Source organism: Aquarana catesbeiana, linkage group LG02, assembly GCF_042186555.1.
Source record: "Aquarana catesbeiana isolate 2022-GZ linkage group LG02, ASM4218655v1, whole genome shotgun sequence".
NCBI lineage: Eukaryota > Metazoa > Chordata > Amphibia > Anura > Ranidae > Aquarana > Aquarana catesbeiana.
This window is the reverse complement of record NC_133325.1, coordinates 634,138,167-634,154,438: the sequence shown is the minus strand read 5'-3', so window position 1 is coordinate 634,154,438 and position 16,272 is coordinate 634,138,167.

Genomic DNA, 16,272 nt, shown 5'->3' with positions numbered 1-16,272 from the left:
CCTATACTTGTCTTCAAAGAATTGGGTTGTGTAGATGGCTTTGTTACTAGAATGAAATGCAAACTAGATTCTGTGTAAGGAGAGGACACTGAGCAGCTGCTTTCACATCTGGACACTGGAGCACTATAGTGTGGGACACAAGAACACCATTTTTATTAGGGGGGCCACACAGGTGCTCCAGTGTATACTATAGGGGGGGCTACATCTGTGAATCTTTTACCAAACAGGTAAAGTATTGCAGCTTGACAAATGGCACTAAAAAAGCTACATCTTGGAACTCGGCTAAAATAGACAATTGTACCCCACTTCCAAGCAATGTTTCATCTTTCTAGTTCTGCCATTAAATATCTGTGTGCTAATTATACCATTTTTGTTTTACATAGGGGAGAAAAGACTCGGAGGACACCCCTCATCCGAGGAGACCAGAGCCCCCCCCCCCCTGGAAGAAGGGGAAATCCCCCAACACAACATGAGCAGGAGGATGAAGACGTGGTGGAAGTAGTTACCACAACAGGTGAGTGTCTGCGACCACAGGCTCAGATAAGAGATGGATTGCGGCATTTTTTTGAAACCTAATTTATTTTGGGGTTCCTCTCTTTTTAGGTGATCGTGAGGTTGTGGATGAAGATCCTTTCACATCAGAAAGTGCCAAGATCCTGATCGGGGAGATCATGGGGTGTAATTTACAATTGGAAAACATCAAGCAAAACATCAATTGTTTTATGAGAAAATGGGGGTAATTTCCTAAGGGCAAATCCACTTTGCACTACAAGTGCAGTTTCAGTGCAGTTGCAAGTGCACTTGTAGTGAAAAGTGTCTTTGCATTTAGTAAATAACAGCCAACAGTGCTTTGTATAAGGTTACACAATCACAACATTTTCTCCACACATTTCTGACAGGGTCCGCTAAAACAAACACAAGCAGTAAATGTCCACAAAGAAGAGCCTGGGGGGAGATGCCTGTCGAGAACTTGAGGTCCTGCAGGCTTCTCCCTGTGGCCAAATACCGCAAGGTAGCGACCAACCTCTGCTCCGCAGTGATGGCTTGCCTCATGCAGGTATCCTGCCTGCTAATATAAGGGGTCAGCAAAGCCAACAAATGGTGAAACACTGGGTCCGTCATCCTGAGAAAGTTCCTGAAATCATCAGGATTATTCTCACGGATCTCATGGAGCAAAGGCATATGAGAGAACTGGTGACGCTGAAGCAACCAGTTCTTGGTCCATGAACTCCTCCCCACCCTGTTCATGGACTGGACTTGTGTCAAGGTCAGGAACCCAACACCAAGCCCCCGCACAGCACGAACTGTACAAGGAGTACGCATACGAAACATGGCTAGAAAACGGTCGGCTGCTCAGAACAGAACGCACTGAAGAACAGCAAGGCCTGTGAAGAGCGACCTGAAAAACAGCAACGAGCAGGCAAGATCACACAGAAAACTCTGATACGAACTGACTGCATGCACTGAAGAGCAGATACAAACCCACAAGCACAAACTGAACGGCAGAAAACGATCTGAAAGCCACGAGTCTGAAAAAGCGCGAATCGTCTCTCACCAAACTTTTACTAACACGAGATTAGCAAAAGGAGCCCAAAGGGTGCCACGCTTGGTTCTGAACCGGCCTTTTCTAGTCTCGTCGTACGTGGTGTACGTGACCGCGTGGTTGTCGATCGGAAATTCCGACAACTTTGTGCGACCGTGTGTAAGCAAAACATGTTTGAGCCAACATCCGTCGGAAAAAATCCTAGGATTTTGTTGTCGGAATGTCCGAACAAAGTCCGATTGTGTGTACGGGGCATTAGAGAGGGGCAAGCTTTGATATCTACTGAATATTGTTTTTAAGGCTTATAAGCGTAGAAGCTGATATATGATAGATATATAAAACATGTACTCATATATATACATTGGAATAGATGTTTCATGATTCCCTTAATCACATCCATTACAGTTCCCCCCTTTAAAATGGTCCCTCATTCTAAAAGTCCTACTCACTCCCCTGGCCCATTCTCCTCTGCAACTCTTTTCAGCTGTATATAGAGAAGAGCAGTGACTAACTCACTACCCCCCTCGATACAGCTTGGAGGGGCAATCAGGTGATGTATGTCCCTGTAATCCTATGGCGTTGCATCTCGGGGGGAGGTGACTGTAACAGAGCGTAACACATAATCATCATCAAGTCTTACATAATCTTCATCATTATCTGGTATTTCCTGGTTCACAAACATGGGAGTAGATTGGGTAACAGCTTTTTCTACACACTTCTTAAAGCAGGGAAGAACACAGCAGACCATGATAGCTAGGGTCACTAGAATTATCAAAATGGCTATTCCGATCTGTGTTAAAATTCCCTGCCATCCCACTTTATCCAGGTGACGTACTGATCCCAGGGGTTGGAGAGCCCTGAATTCTTCTTTAATTCTTTGGACAAATCCTCAAGCTTCTGGATGGCTAAAGTCAATTTACCATTTGGGCCTGTGTTATCTGGGATATAAGTACAGCATGTACTCGTTTCGGGTAACATCTCACACACACACCCCTTTTCAGCTAGGACCATGTCTAAGGTCATATGGTTTTGGAAGGTCATATGTGAAGGGGCTTCTTGTTGTTCAGCTAAACCTCGGAGTGCATCTCTGGTGTAATTAACAAACCTTTGTTGGTTGTAGTAGATGTAATTTATCCAGTCTACATTCTTGTTTACAGTGATGATGGGGATAAGGGACTCAAATCCTGCTGCTACTTGGTATCTTGTTTTGAACCCATCTGGGACCCCTCTAGGGACCCATATGGCATCTATGTATACATGAGAGTCAAAGCTTCCTGCTGGGACACTCCTACGCCTCCTGTTAGGTCGGGGTGTGTTGTTTGTATTTGGCCTTGGGTTCTCCGAGAGAATATGTAGAGGCATTATGGCCTTGACCAATGCACATTCTCCTGTCCACTGTCCTGTCAATCTGCTTCTAACTTTCATGCCTCCGCAGATACAGTACACGTCTCCCAAAGAATGGACTTGATTTTGCACTAGATCTGCAGACACCTCACTATAAGATCCACAGTAACCCTTAGTGAAATTCCCAAGAGGTTTCCCACTCCCTGATACCGTCCATAGCATGTGTAATTGCCGAAATATATGGTGATACCTTCTCCTGGCTTAGGGGTCTTGGTAACTATGGGATATTCCTTCTTCCAATGTTCACACAGGGAGTGGTCAGTGGTTGTGTTGGTAAATAGGCTGAGGAAACATGTCTCATGTTCTGGGAGTATGTTTAGGGGTACCATTCCTAAATGTGGTCTGGCTCCCCCACACACATAGCAATTGGTCTTATTGTGTTTCCCTGCACTGTACCTCATCCACTCGAGCCACAAGTTGACATCTGAGAACCCGGTTTCTGCAGCCATAGTATCCTCAAAGGTAGGGTCTGCTATGGCCACCATGTCCTTCAATGTCTGTATATGGGGCCTCAGGGGGTTTGAGCTAGATGTGGATTGGAACTCCAAACTTGTGTGTTATTCAACATATCTTTCAGTTGGAAAGGCTTTCTGAAACTGGGATACCCACTTCCCCATCATAGGCCCATAACATAGGTCCCACTGTCTCCTGGGCTAGGATTCTCCATGGTCAACCTGAACTCTCTGGTGTAAGGCTGATCTGTGTGTTTGTTGATTGATTGTCATTCTATTTAAGAGTGACTTCCCATTTTTGTCTTTTTTATTTTGGGCATTTTCAGGTTTGTACCCCCAGTTTTTACCCTCAGTGTTCCAACCCACTGCTCCCCATGAATCACAGTTGTTATCCCAATAGGTATCAGTGACACATACATAAACAGTCATGGGTCTTACTGCTTCATCCCAGGACCGGATCTTGTACATAGTACCTGGAATTATCTGTTCATAAGAGGATGTAAAAGTGGCAACCTGTGTATTGGATGAGTTATACCAAAATTGTGTTATACCATCTTTTTGTTTGATGGCTACCTCTCATGCCTGAGCAATGATTACTATGAAAAGGATATACAGAATCATTGTTTGGTCCCCTCTGCCTCTTCCTCAGGTACAGGAACTTTCTTGCAGTGGGAGGCGTGTGTCCACGTGTTCTTCCCGGCCACTTTGACTGATGTGGCAGTTGTTAGGAGAACCTGGAAAGAACCATCATATCTGGGTTCAAGAGTATGTTTTCTCACAAACTTCTTTATCAGGACCCAGTCACCAGGAATCAGCTTGTGCATTCCTTTATCTAGCTCAGGATCTGGAATGGAAGAAAACACTTGCGAATGAATACGGGTTAATTCTTGAGATAAAGCAGTCACATAATCAGTCAATAAATCAGATTGGAGCTGCAACTGTTGTGGGAAATAACAACCTAGTCTGGGGGCTGAACCAAACAATATCCCATAGGGTGACAGACCATGGTTTCCCCTTGGAGTGTACCTAACACTGAATAAGGCAATGGGTAGGCTGTCTGGCCAACTCATTCCCATTTCCTGAGACATTTTTAGCATTCTAGATTTTATTGTGCCATTCAATCTTTCCACCTTCCCGCTGCTCTGAGGATGGTGTGGGGTGTGGAAAGCTAGTGTGACCCCCAAAGCTGCCCATATTTCCTTGGTCTCTGAGGCCATAAAAGCCGGCCCCTGATCGCTCTCTATGACCTCTGGGACACCATCTGGTGTCTGGATAGGCTTCCGGCCCACGTTGCAGACACGGTCTCTTGTTTAATTCCATGATTCCTTCAAATTCTGTGGCTCCTTTTTTTTTTTGATCCACACTTTTTTTCTTCTTTGTCAGCTGCCTCCTGTTGCTCCTTGAGGTGAGTCCTGTTTACAGGAGGGTTTTGTAGAATCATGGTGGTGGTTTTCACAGTCTCTTCAGGGGTGTCTATTGGGTCATCCAGGACGGGTGCATTCACTTTGCTGACCACTTCCCATCTGCAGCTTGTTTTGCAGCGGTATCTGCCAGGTAATTGCCTCGTGCTTCTTGGGAAACCAGCTTGCCGTCGATAGCGGAAATTACCCAGTAAGCACAAGAGACGGTGAGATGTATAAAGTCCCTTCCTTGCTGTTAAAGCATCCCGCTATATGTAACTAAAATAACTCTAATGCTACATTTCAGATAGATACTATGTGTCACTGAGCAACATTCTTTACTTATACTACACAATACGGAATCTGTTTCTGGAACAGGACATTTAAGAGGGATTTAAAAAGGAACTTTCCACATTGCTACAATACTAACCAAAATATTTCTTATTATTAATACTGAAGACAAACTATTATCTTGAATATGCAACATTGACTTTTTTGGTCTAATAAACAACCATCATTATTTTTTCCCCTTGTACTTCAGGATATCCATACCAGCAATCACATTTGATCAACTGATCGAATGGGATTGATGTATGTATGTGCATGTGAGAATGAGGTATGAAAGGTGAATACGCTTAATGGTGGCCACCGCTAATCCTCTTCAGACACTAGGTCTTTTTAATGTGGTTTGGAATTAGAGGTATACTGTTTTGCACGTTTGTATTATTGTATCAATGTACTTTGTGAACTCATTAGTTTAGTTTGCAAAGTTTGTTACCAGGATAATCAATACATTGATTAATAGCTATAAAACCGGTCTGTCCTCTTTGAAGAATTGCTGCTGTGTGTAATACACAATTTGTTTTTGCCGTGCGTCTTTACCTTAAGTATAGCCACTTGTGTTGGGAGGAGTAGGGCATCCATTAAGTCCTTGATAGCTGCACTGTGTTTTATAGGTGTTCCTGCTGCTGTCAGGAACCCTCTGGTTTTCCAGATGGTCCCAAAATTTTCTCCTGCCAATTTGCATGCCATAGTTAGGGCCTGGAGTTCTGCTTCCTGGGCAGACATGGAGGAGGGTAATGCTGAAGCTTGAAGAACTGTATCTTTGGTATCCTGTGTGGTACCGTCCAGTACTGTCTGCATACCTGGAACCATCCACAAAAATTGTCAAGTCAGGATTCTCAAGGGCTGTCATCACTTCAAAGCAGTCATGAACAGTGAGATGAGGATTATTCTCCAAAGAGGTTCCCCCCTCCAGAAGAAGAAGCAGAGTGGATGGATTAAGGGTATCACATGGGAGGACAGTGATGTTATCGGGGAGAAGCAAGGCACACTGGAGTCTGAGGAGGTGTCTTGCTGGGAACAGGGCTGTACTTGGTACTCTCTGAGACAAACAGTTTGAAAGTCTTTTAGTCTGGGAGGCCCAAAGGGCTGTTGAGAGGATCTCCTTTAGAGTTTCAAAAATGTCCACAGCTTCTGGTGAAAGCAGGAAATGGTCAGATTTCAGGGCATCGTAAAGGGATTGCATCGAAAGGGAGGCTTCTGGAACTGGGATCCAAGAACGGCAGCAGGAGATTAATCCTAGAAAGGCGTGAAGGGGCTTTTGACCTTGAGGCAAAGGGATGCCCTTGATTGCAGCAACTCTTTCTTAAGTGAGATGTCAGGTGCTTTGGGAGATGCAGAGGCCTAGGAAAATTACCTTCTCTCTGGACTTTTTTGCTTTAAGGCCTTGCATCCTTGCTCAGCCAGGTAGTGGGGGAGGCTTTCAGAGAAGATTGAGGCATCACCAAGGGTATCTGCACAAGCAGGAAGTCATCCACATACTGAAGGAGTACAATGTCTGGGTGTAACTCCATCCAGGTGTCCAGAATGAGGGCCATTGCTTTGGCGAATTGGGAGGGGGAGTTCTGGGCACCTTGTGGCATAACAGTCCAGGTGTAGTGGGTAGGTGACACAGGCTTGCTTGAAGAAGGGGTCCATGTGATTCGGAGAGGTGGGCAAGGTGGTAGGTGAGATGGGGTGTCATGTAGCTGGTACTTGGCGTTTTCATGTGGACCACGGTTGAGGCTTGGTTGACTGTGGGTGAATTTCCAGGTGCTTCAGTATTCCCTTCTGGAGTGTCCGGTTCTTCCGCTGTTGTAAATATATAGAATAATTCTGCGCTACCCTAAAAAAAGGGACACAGAAGCAGCCAACACGACCAACAAAGTGTAAAATAGTAAAACAACAAAAAAGTGTGGCGCTGGACAATGTCATATAAAACTGTAAACAAGTCAAATAGACAGTAAGAAGGATCAATTATATCTGTTTAGAGCATGTAGTCCTCATGTAAACATTAGAGATACATAGTCTGTATGGCAATATGTTAAACAGAATATTGAAGAATTATGTAGATATCTCGACTAAAAATCCGCTCACTACCACCAAGAGTTGAGGAGGCTTACCAGATGAGGTGGACCCAATGGGGCATACGCCGGATTGGGTCGGACAAGGCTTAGGTGGTGAGTGGCTGTGTATACTCCGAGAAGGATGCGGTCTCACGGGTTTGTTGTATTCATCCAAATTATACCAGGAACTTGGGAGGTGTACGTAATCTCCCGGATGTGGGAGGTCATGTAGATCTTAAGGAAGTGATGGAGTGTTCCGTAAGCTTACTCTTTCTCTTTCCTCCTCAACTCTTGGTGGTAGTGAGCGGATTTTTAGTCGAGATATCTACATAATTCTTCAATATTCTGTTTAACATATTGCCATACAGACTATGTATCTCTAATGTTTACATGAGGACTACATGCTCTAAACAGATATAATTGATCCTTCTTACTGTCTATTTGACTTGTTTACAGTTTTATATGACATTGTCCAGCGCCACACTTTTTTGTTGTTTTACTACTTCCGCAGTTGTAGCAGACACGTGAAGTTGGTTCCGGTGGGTGCAGCTAGGGTGTGTCAGAGGCCATCATAAAAGGAACTACTCTCTACTGCTCTGTGAGGATTTTGGACCTAATAACCACTAATAACAATGTCTCAAGCTCCATTACTCTATACTCAGACCCTTCCGGATTGACTCTTTAAGACATGAAATAAATGCGGCAGCTAACATGTTTCCTGGCGCTCTGTTCAGCACGCTAAAATCCAAATCAGTAAACTTCTTGTGCTATTTCTCAACATATTTGCCTTTTCTCGTGTGACCTCTTGTACACACATTGGCTTCAGGTGTTTTAGAGTGGAGATGTGAACCATCTCCATACAGAATAATTTTTTTTTTTGTTTTTTTTCAGAATACAAAATGCTCAGATGTGAATGGGGCCTGTTATCGAAATTTGGTTGTACGCAAAGCACACAGCCAAATCTCCTGTTTCTAATCATAATAGCAATTTCGTCTAATGAAATAAATGCAATGCATCTCACCTTTTGATCGTATCCATCCTCTGGTGTGTGCTCCAGCCATTCAACAAGACAAAACACATGGTTCTTACATTCTCATCTCAGCAAGACTGGCCTTTACAGCTCTGTCTGCCTCCTTTATTCAAAAGACCACAAAAGCCATCACAAACAGGAAGCCCTGGCCCCAACAGCCAATCGTTTCCTTCACAGGGTGTGACCTCACAGGATGTAAGTGACCATATAAGGATTTAACAACACAATACAAAACAACCAATGAACAATGACTACAGGACATGATACAATATACTAAATGACTAAAGTTCCTTGTGCATGGGAGATTATCTGCAGGTATACGTCATGGCACCCCAAACATGTTGATCAGGCATACCAGGGGTGACAAGAGCAAAACACCTCTAAACCGATAATGTCTTTGCAGAGTGAACGCATTCCCACCAGACGATCGTTCTGTGCATTGCACAGGGGCCCTTTGCTGGCGGACATGTCCTCTCTCCGCAAACACTTCTCTCCAAACACCAGGAAGTTTTCCACTACCTAACAGGTCTCAGCCAGTGTCGATCTGCCCCAGTCAGTTCTTTAGAACGGGCTGTGGTTGAACACACACTGGGAGATTTATGACAACACATTAATATAAAATTTTCCACAACAGTCCCTCCTCTTGTCATATGATCCCATGTGTCCCTCGATGAATCCTGATCTTCTTCTTAGTCCATAAAAAGTAAAACATGGCATGACATGTAGACTCTGTTGGAGATGACATGGTGAGCTGTAGTAGTCGCCGGTCGGTCTGGGATCCTCTGTGTCTTGTACGTGGGTCGGGCTTTGGGGCATCTCATCAGGGAAGATGTGGTCATCTGCTCAGGCTCTGGTCACGCGTCCAATCAGGCAACAGGAGCACCTCATCATGGCATATAGAAGGAATAGAAACAAAAACAACATGAGTATATATACCCCTACTTCCTTCACTATGATCCGCTGCAAGATAAAAATTAAATCTCCAACGATTCCCAAACCCTTAAAAAGGATTCCAACCTTCACTATCTATAGCTCTGGCTTTGCCTTTCAGGGATCTAAACCTTATCCATATGGGCCTGAACTTTGTCACTACTATCCCCGATCCAGATATAACAATCTTTACTTATGAATTCCCAGAAACCCCCTTGGAATGTAGGAACTTCCTTGTAGCTTCAACCGTTACATGAAACATCCCATCCTCAATGGATGAGAAATTGTTCAAGCGTTTCATAAGCTCAAGCCCCCACCGTGTATAAGCAATTCCCTTCCAGCTGTCCCTGCCATTCTTACCTTCTCTCGTGCCATCAGATCCTCACGATCGGCCACGACATAAGATGCTGGGACGAGTTTCATCAGCACACATGAACCTCTTGCCTTACGGGAAATTACCTTATAAAGCTGTAGATCCGCATTAATACCAAACTTCAGTTGTAGCACACTTGTGGGCTACCTCGTTATCCCGATACCAAAGCTGGCAAGAACCAGAGCTATTGTTAAAATTATAACTAATTTTACCCTCTAGAAATGTTTTGTTGTTAAGTTCTTTTGACAGGTGTCTGTTTGGATTTTACTAGTTTGTCAAAACTCCTCACACCAATATGAACGTCACATATAGCATGTATCGCCGTCATCGCTGGGGCACTAATACCCGACCATGTGTCCTGTTCTCTTTCTTAGCTAGTTGGGATGCTTTCCATCGTTACCCTTGCCAAAATTTATTAAACAAAAAAATATAAATGAACAAAGATACTCCTCTACTCTTTGTAGTTGATCCGCTTCTTGCAGTGGCTGGTGTGGTCTCATCCCTCAAGTTTCTTTACAATGACCCAGTCACCTGGTTGGAAAGAATGTAAACTGGTTATTGTGTCAGGGTCCAGGATGGACTCGTGAACCCTGTGGTGGACCTTTTGAAGTTCATGTTACAGTGATTGCACCCACCCCATCAGCTGAGAATGTAGGTGACAGCTAATGAGGAAAGTACAATTCTGTTTTTGGTTGACCTTCAAACAAACCTCATATGACAATAACCCAGACATCGGGACTGTGGTCACTGCATAACCTGTGCGTGGCTTACCATCCGGGGTGTAATACCTGGAACCATTGACAAAAAGGTTCTTAGCATCTGGGACGGGAGCCTCCTTCACCAGACTGCTGCTTGCTGATTCAAATTCTATCAAAGAAAGACAGTCTTGGCACAAACTTGGTTAGAATTAGAGCGGTTAGTATTGTTGGTTTGAAAATGTGTTATTCTCACCACTCTCATCCCCCCTTTTCTTCCCTCCTCATTACAAACTGGAGGAAGACATGTAGGGTTTAGAATGGTGCAGAATAAAACAGTGAAATAGCCTATGATACTTTTACCTTCTTATACACCTGTACACACTCTTCCAGAAACTGGACCTGAAAAGATACTTATAAACAAAAGTTATTACTCTATCCTTCAAAGAATGGTAAACAATACAACATTCATGTACATTGGTAAATTGTCACTGACATTCCACAAAACCGATAATAACTAAACCCTCTGTAAATCTTACTTTCACGTTTTGTTTATTTTTCCTAAAATACAACAGCCGCGACACGCAAGAGGGCTGTCACGGGAGGTTCAAACATCTTGTTATCACATACAAACAATGAAACAAAGACAAACATTTAGATACAAATGTGGGGGAGATATTTCATAGTTCCCAAAAACGAAAAAATAAAAAAATAAAAACGACCAGATGGAATGCTGCCTTCATTCTTTTAGCGATAGAAAAGAATACAATTTGAAAGGCACGAGAGCATTTCAAAATCTTTGCATGGACCAGCCACACAAAGTTCAAAAACAGGCCTGTGTATTTTTAATCACACAAATGTATACTACGCATCCATCAACTCACTCAACATTACAGATTTCTGAAGCCACAGTCGCGCAACATCAACTCCAGAGGGATACCCAAAATAGTATCCTTGGACCACCTATGTCAATCTTTCTGGGGTTTAATGGCCTTTTCCTCAGAACTCAGATTTCATGTATTATGTAGCTGTCTGACTGGGGTGCATGGACGACCTATTGCCCATGACGATTCAAATCGCTTTTTTTGGCGAACTCTGCGTCCAGAGAACCCTGCGCTTTATTTTCGGAGCGATTATGGTTTGCGCCTTTATCACCATAATCGACCCCCGCATTCCGATTATTATACACGGCCTGAGCGGGGCTGTTAGCGTACTACTCCTCACGTTTATGCTAATACAATCGCGAACTGGAATTCCGACTATTATACACGGCCCGACCAGTCTCACAATATACAGCCCTCTAAACGTGTTTGTCCGACAACTACAAAAACACCATGAAATCCTCCGCTATTCAAAACAAAAACAAACTTATGGCTTCTATCTGTACCCAGATATTACAACAATAACTTGGATGCCTCCTGTTTGCTCTCTACCCAAAACTGTATTACAGTATAAACCTTCATTTAATTTAAAAATAAAAATGATTTCGTCCTTCCAAACACGAGTCAAAAGACCCCAAGCCCCTCCCACCAACTTCCTGTTGCACACCTGAGTAGGAAGAGGGAGGGGGAGGGGAAGCCTTGAATAGCTTCATATTTTGTCTATCAAAACATTAGAAATCTTCACTAGAAACATAAACTTCTTTAAAACAACTGGAATAAAAACCTAAATGATTCTACTGGAAATGGAATTCAGTACAAACCCAGAGATATTTCGCTCAAGACTAAAATCAGCAGAAACAAAAAGGCAGTTGCAGCAATCGAAAATCGGTCCATGGCAAAATGGTGAATGAAACCAGGACTACAGAAAAATGGCCGACATTAACAAATGACAAGACAAACCAGGATTTCTTAAACAATACACTATTTGACTCTGAGAGTTAGAACTCCCCCCATGTTATTACCTAGAAACCTGAGACCCCCACAGTGTGTAAACAGCTCCTATTGTGATGTCCCAACAATGCATGGGCACTTGGATATGTGACAGGCATTTCAACTTAAAACCAATAATTCACAAAATGGTGCCTAAAAGCCAGATTGTAGCTTAAAGCACATGGCTTTGCACACACAAATGAATACAGAATGGAGCAGCTCCAGGGGGAGCTCACAGGTCTTCAAAATGGCCGCCGATGCACATGGTGACCACAACAAAGGCCAGACCCCAACAAAATGGCGCATTTTCCCGCCAAAACTGACCAAGATGGATAAACATTTCAAAGTTCACACACAAAGGAAAAGAAAATGGCCAACCGTAGTCACATGGTAGACAACAACAAGAGAACAAAAGGAAGTAGCAGACAAAAACCATTTTCCTGCCAAAACCATAAATGTCTCCCCAAAAACTTACACATTTGAGATACTAAATGAACACTTAGACAAACATTTAAAAGTATTAAAGTTACAAAAAGCACAACTTCGGAACACATGCTATCCAACGAAACAACCAAGGCACATAACCCACAATTACACGGCTGAAACATACCCCCAAACTCAGTTCACATCAGTTTTCACAGGAACCAAAACATTGAAAGATACAGACAGTGAATGCTTGTATGTCTGTTCACAACATTAGAGTTCCCTTCCCCCAGGGTGTAGCCCCTTTCAATACAAAAACAACAATGCCTGCCCCTTCACTAAACTCATCTTTACAAACAGGTTCAGCTACTTACAAAACTACTCAGCCACACACACACATTGTAGGCTGCAAATAATATCAATTCATACATTTATATTTCTCATATGCATTACAAAAACTTGTTACACAGCATCAGTCTCACACACACACAGTCTCCTTGAACAAAGATTCGAGATACAAATCACACACACACACGCAAGCAGGCACACACACACACACACACACAGGCACACACCAGACATACGACCAAACTTCCAGCATTATTTCAAAAGACGAAAAATTTGTTCTTTTTGCGAAGCAGACCCTCCCCAGCACATCTTAATGATCCGATTCTGAAGGAGGTTCTGTTCACTCCTACGTTCTGGCTCGCCAAGCTGTTATCGAAATTTGGCTGTACGCAAAGCACACAGCCAAATCTCCTGTTTCTAATCATAATAGCAATTTCGTCTAATGAAATAAATGCAATGCATCTCACCTTTTGATCGTATCCATCCTCTGGTGTGTGCCCCAGCCATTCAACAAGACAAAACACATGGTTCTTACATTCTCATCTCAGCAAGACTAGCCTTTACAGCTCTGTCTGCCTCCTTTATTCAAAAGACCACAAAAGCCATCACAAACAGGAAGCCCTGGCCCCAACAGCCAATCGTTTCCTTCACAGGGTGTGACCTCACAGGATGTAAGTGACCATATAAGGATTTAACAACACAATACAAAACAACCAATGAACAATGACTACAGGACATGATACAATATACTAAATGACTAAAGTTCCTTGTGCATGGGAGATTATCTGCAGGTATACGTCATGGCACCCCAAACATGTTGATCAGGCATACCAGGGGTGACAAGAGCAAAACACCTCTAAACCGATAATGTCTTTGCAGAGTGAACGCATTCCCACCAGACGATCGTTCTGTGCATTGCACAGGGGCCCTTTGCTGGCGGACATGTCCTCTCTCCGCAAACACTTCTCTCCAAACACCAGGAAGTTTTCCACTACCTAACAGGTCTCAGCCAGTGTCGATCTGCCTCAGCCAGTTCTTTAGAACGGGCTGTGGTTGAACACACACTGGGAGATTTATGACAACACATTAATATAAAATTTTCCACAACAGGCCTAAATCTAGCACATATTTATAATACTCTTAAATATTGAAATTGAACATTTTAAACTCCCCAATTATTGCTAATACAGCTTAAACACAATTAAAACCATTTGCATAAATACAGCACGTTTGCTACATTTACTGTTATTAGAGAAACTCCTTAAAGTCAGACTCTCGGTGATGAAGGGAAGGGGCCTTATTGGGGCCGTTGTCTTTGGTGGTGTGAGGGTCCAGGAACCCATTCAAAGGGGGGTTTAGGGAGAGTACTGGGTAATGGCTGCTGGATTTGTGTATTGGATTGCGAGGGGCGTAAGAGGGACTGTGTATGTGTGTCACCAAATAGGTGGTCAAGTGGGTTGTTGGACGGTGGCGCCAAGGAACCCATGATGAGTCATACATGGGTATAGATCCAATGTGGGGTGTGCCTTGAAATGTAACAGTCTGTCCTTTTGGGGTTGTACCTGTTCCGGCATGTCTGTCAGTTTGGTGCATCCTGGGGCAGGGCCGGCGTGACTCTGGTCGGGACTTTGAGAGGCGGGACCGGGTTGGGGCTGAGGATGGATCCCCTGGTCTATTGGCATTAGGTCGGGCTGAGTCTGAGTCTCTTGTCCCAGGTCTGTTAGGGCAGGAGGGCCAAGGGAAGAACCTCCTGAGGCTTGAGTGTTTGGGTTTCCCCCCTGGGAGCTGTCCGAGTCTTCCCCAGAATGTACATTTGTCATTAATGGGGTAGGTTGGGCCTTGTAACATGATCCCGAAGACTGGTCTATCACCGGATACATGTGGGTAGGTTCCGGTGTGGGCGGTGATTCAGGTGGTACAGTTTGGGTCAGGCATGTGTGGCAGCAACCACCCGAGCCATACAAAGACAAGTGTGCCTTGCCTACTGTTAAGCACGTCGGGGGAGGTGTCAGAGGCTCCTCTGTCACTTGTAGCAGAGGGGCGATAGGGGGAGGTGTCGCTTGGAACAGAGGGATGGTAGTTGAAGGGCAGTGTCTACTTCCTGGGGACCAGACGCCATTATAGGGCGGTGGCTGACTACTTAGCTTCCTCTTTTCAGTTTTTTTTATATACATATACAATACCACCAATTATACCCATTTCTTGCTCATGAATAGCTTTTGCAACTTTAAACCAAGAGTCCGCTGCTCGCAGCATCCCGTGGTCTGACAACAGACCTTTTTTACGTTTCAAAACAGTACACCATTCATCTACCTGTAGCCTTCCACCCAAATGCATATCAACTCCACACAATTTTGCCAACTTCTTTCCCTTTTTGACAGCACCTTCTCCTTTCCGCTCTAACACCAAGTCACAAGCCAAACTGCCCTCTTTGGGCCTCACTAACTTTCACCCCATCATTTGAGAGAGAGAGAGAGAGAAACCTCTCAGCAAGACACTTAAACAGAATATCAAATATTCAATAATGCACCACTTCAAATGTTATTTACATGTTCCAATTTAAAGCCCAAACTTTTCACTCTGTCTTTTTCCCTTTCTTCTAACCCTTCCGGTTGTTCAGGTTGCAAGGGGTACCTTTCGGTTGTGTGTCCTGTTACTCTAGCTGGAGCCTCTATTACTTCCAGTGATTTGCCAACAACAATTTTTACTGGATAATGCACATTCAATCTGAACACCAATAAATGCGCAGTATGTGGCAGTAGGGGTTTGTAACCAAGAGACTCAGACCTATATCCTGGCTCTACCACTTCAATCAACCCCCAGCCCTCTTCATGTATCCCAAATAACAGACCACAAACACACTTAGGAAACGACATTACCACCAACAACAAAAATGTGACCAACAACCAACAACAAGCAATGTGTGACAACTGTAGAGACATACAGGATTGTTCAGATCTCATGGGATCCACCGCTCGTATATTCATGACGCCCCTACCTGGTTGTTCTCCCGTGCACTTCCTTGCACCCGTGCTTTGCTGCACAATTATTTGTTCCCCAGGAGGAGTTTAACCATGTCCTGATGCCCCCTCCTGGTCCCTATTCCCCAGGAGAAGTTTAAACAATGTCAACTAATTTCAACCGTGACTATATAAGCAATCCCTTATATAGTCCAACAGCCACAAAACACAAGATCGATAAACAAAACAGAACAGAACAAAACAGGCGGTAGATATAAATGCAGGTTCCTTAATTTATCAACAGACTTGAGGCAAGATATATACCTGTCTTTTAGGGCCGCAGGAAGCCGATATGAGCACAGAAGTTGACCAGCCATGGGTACAGGATAAACAGTAGACATGTGCATTCGTTTTCGTCCGAATGCATTTTTCGTCCGAATTTCAGGTATTTTCGTT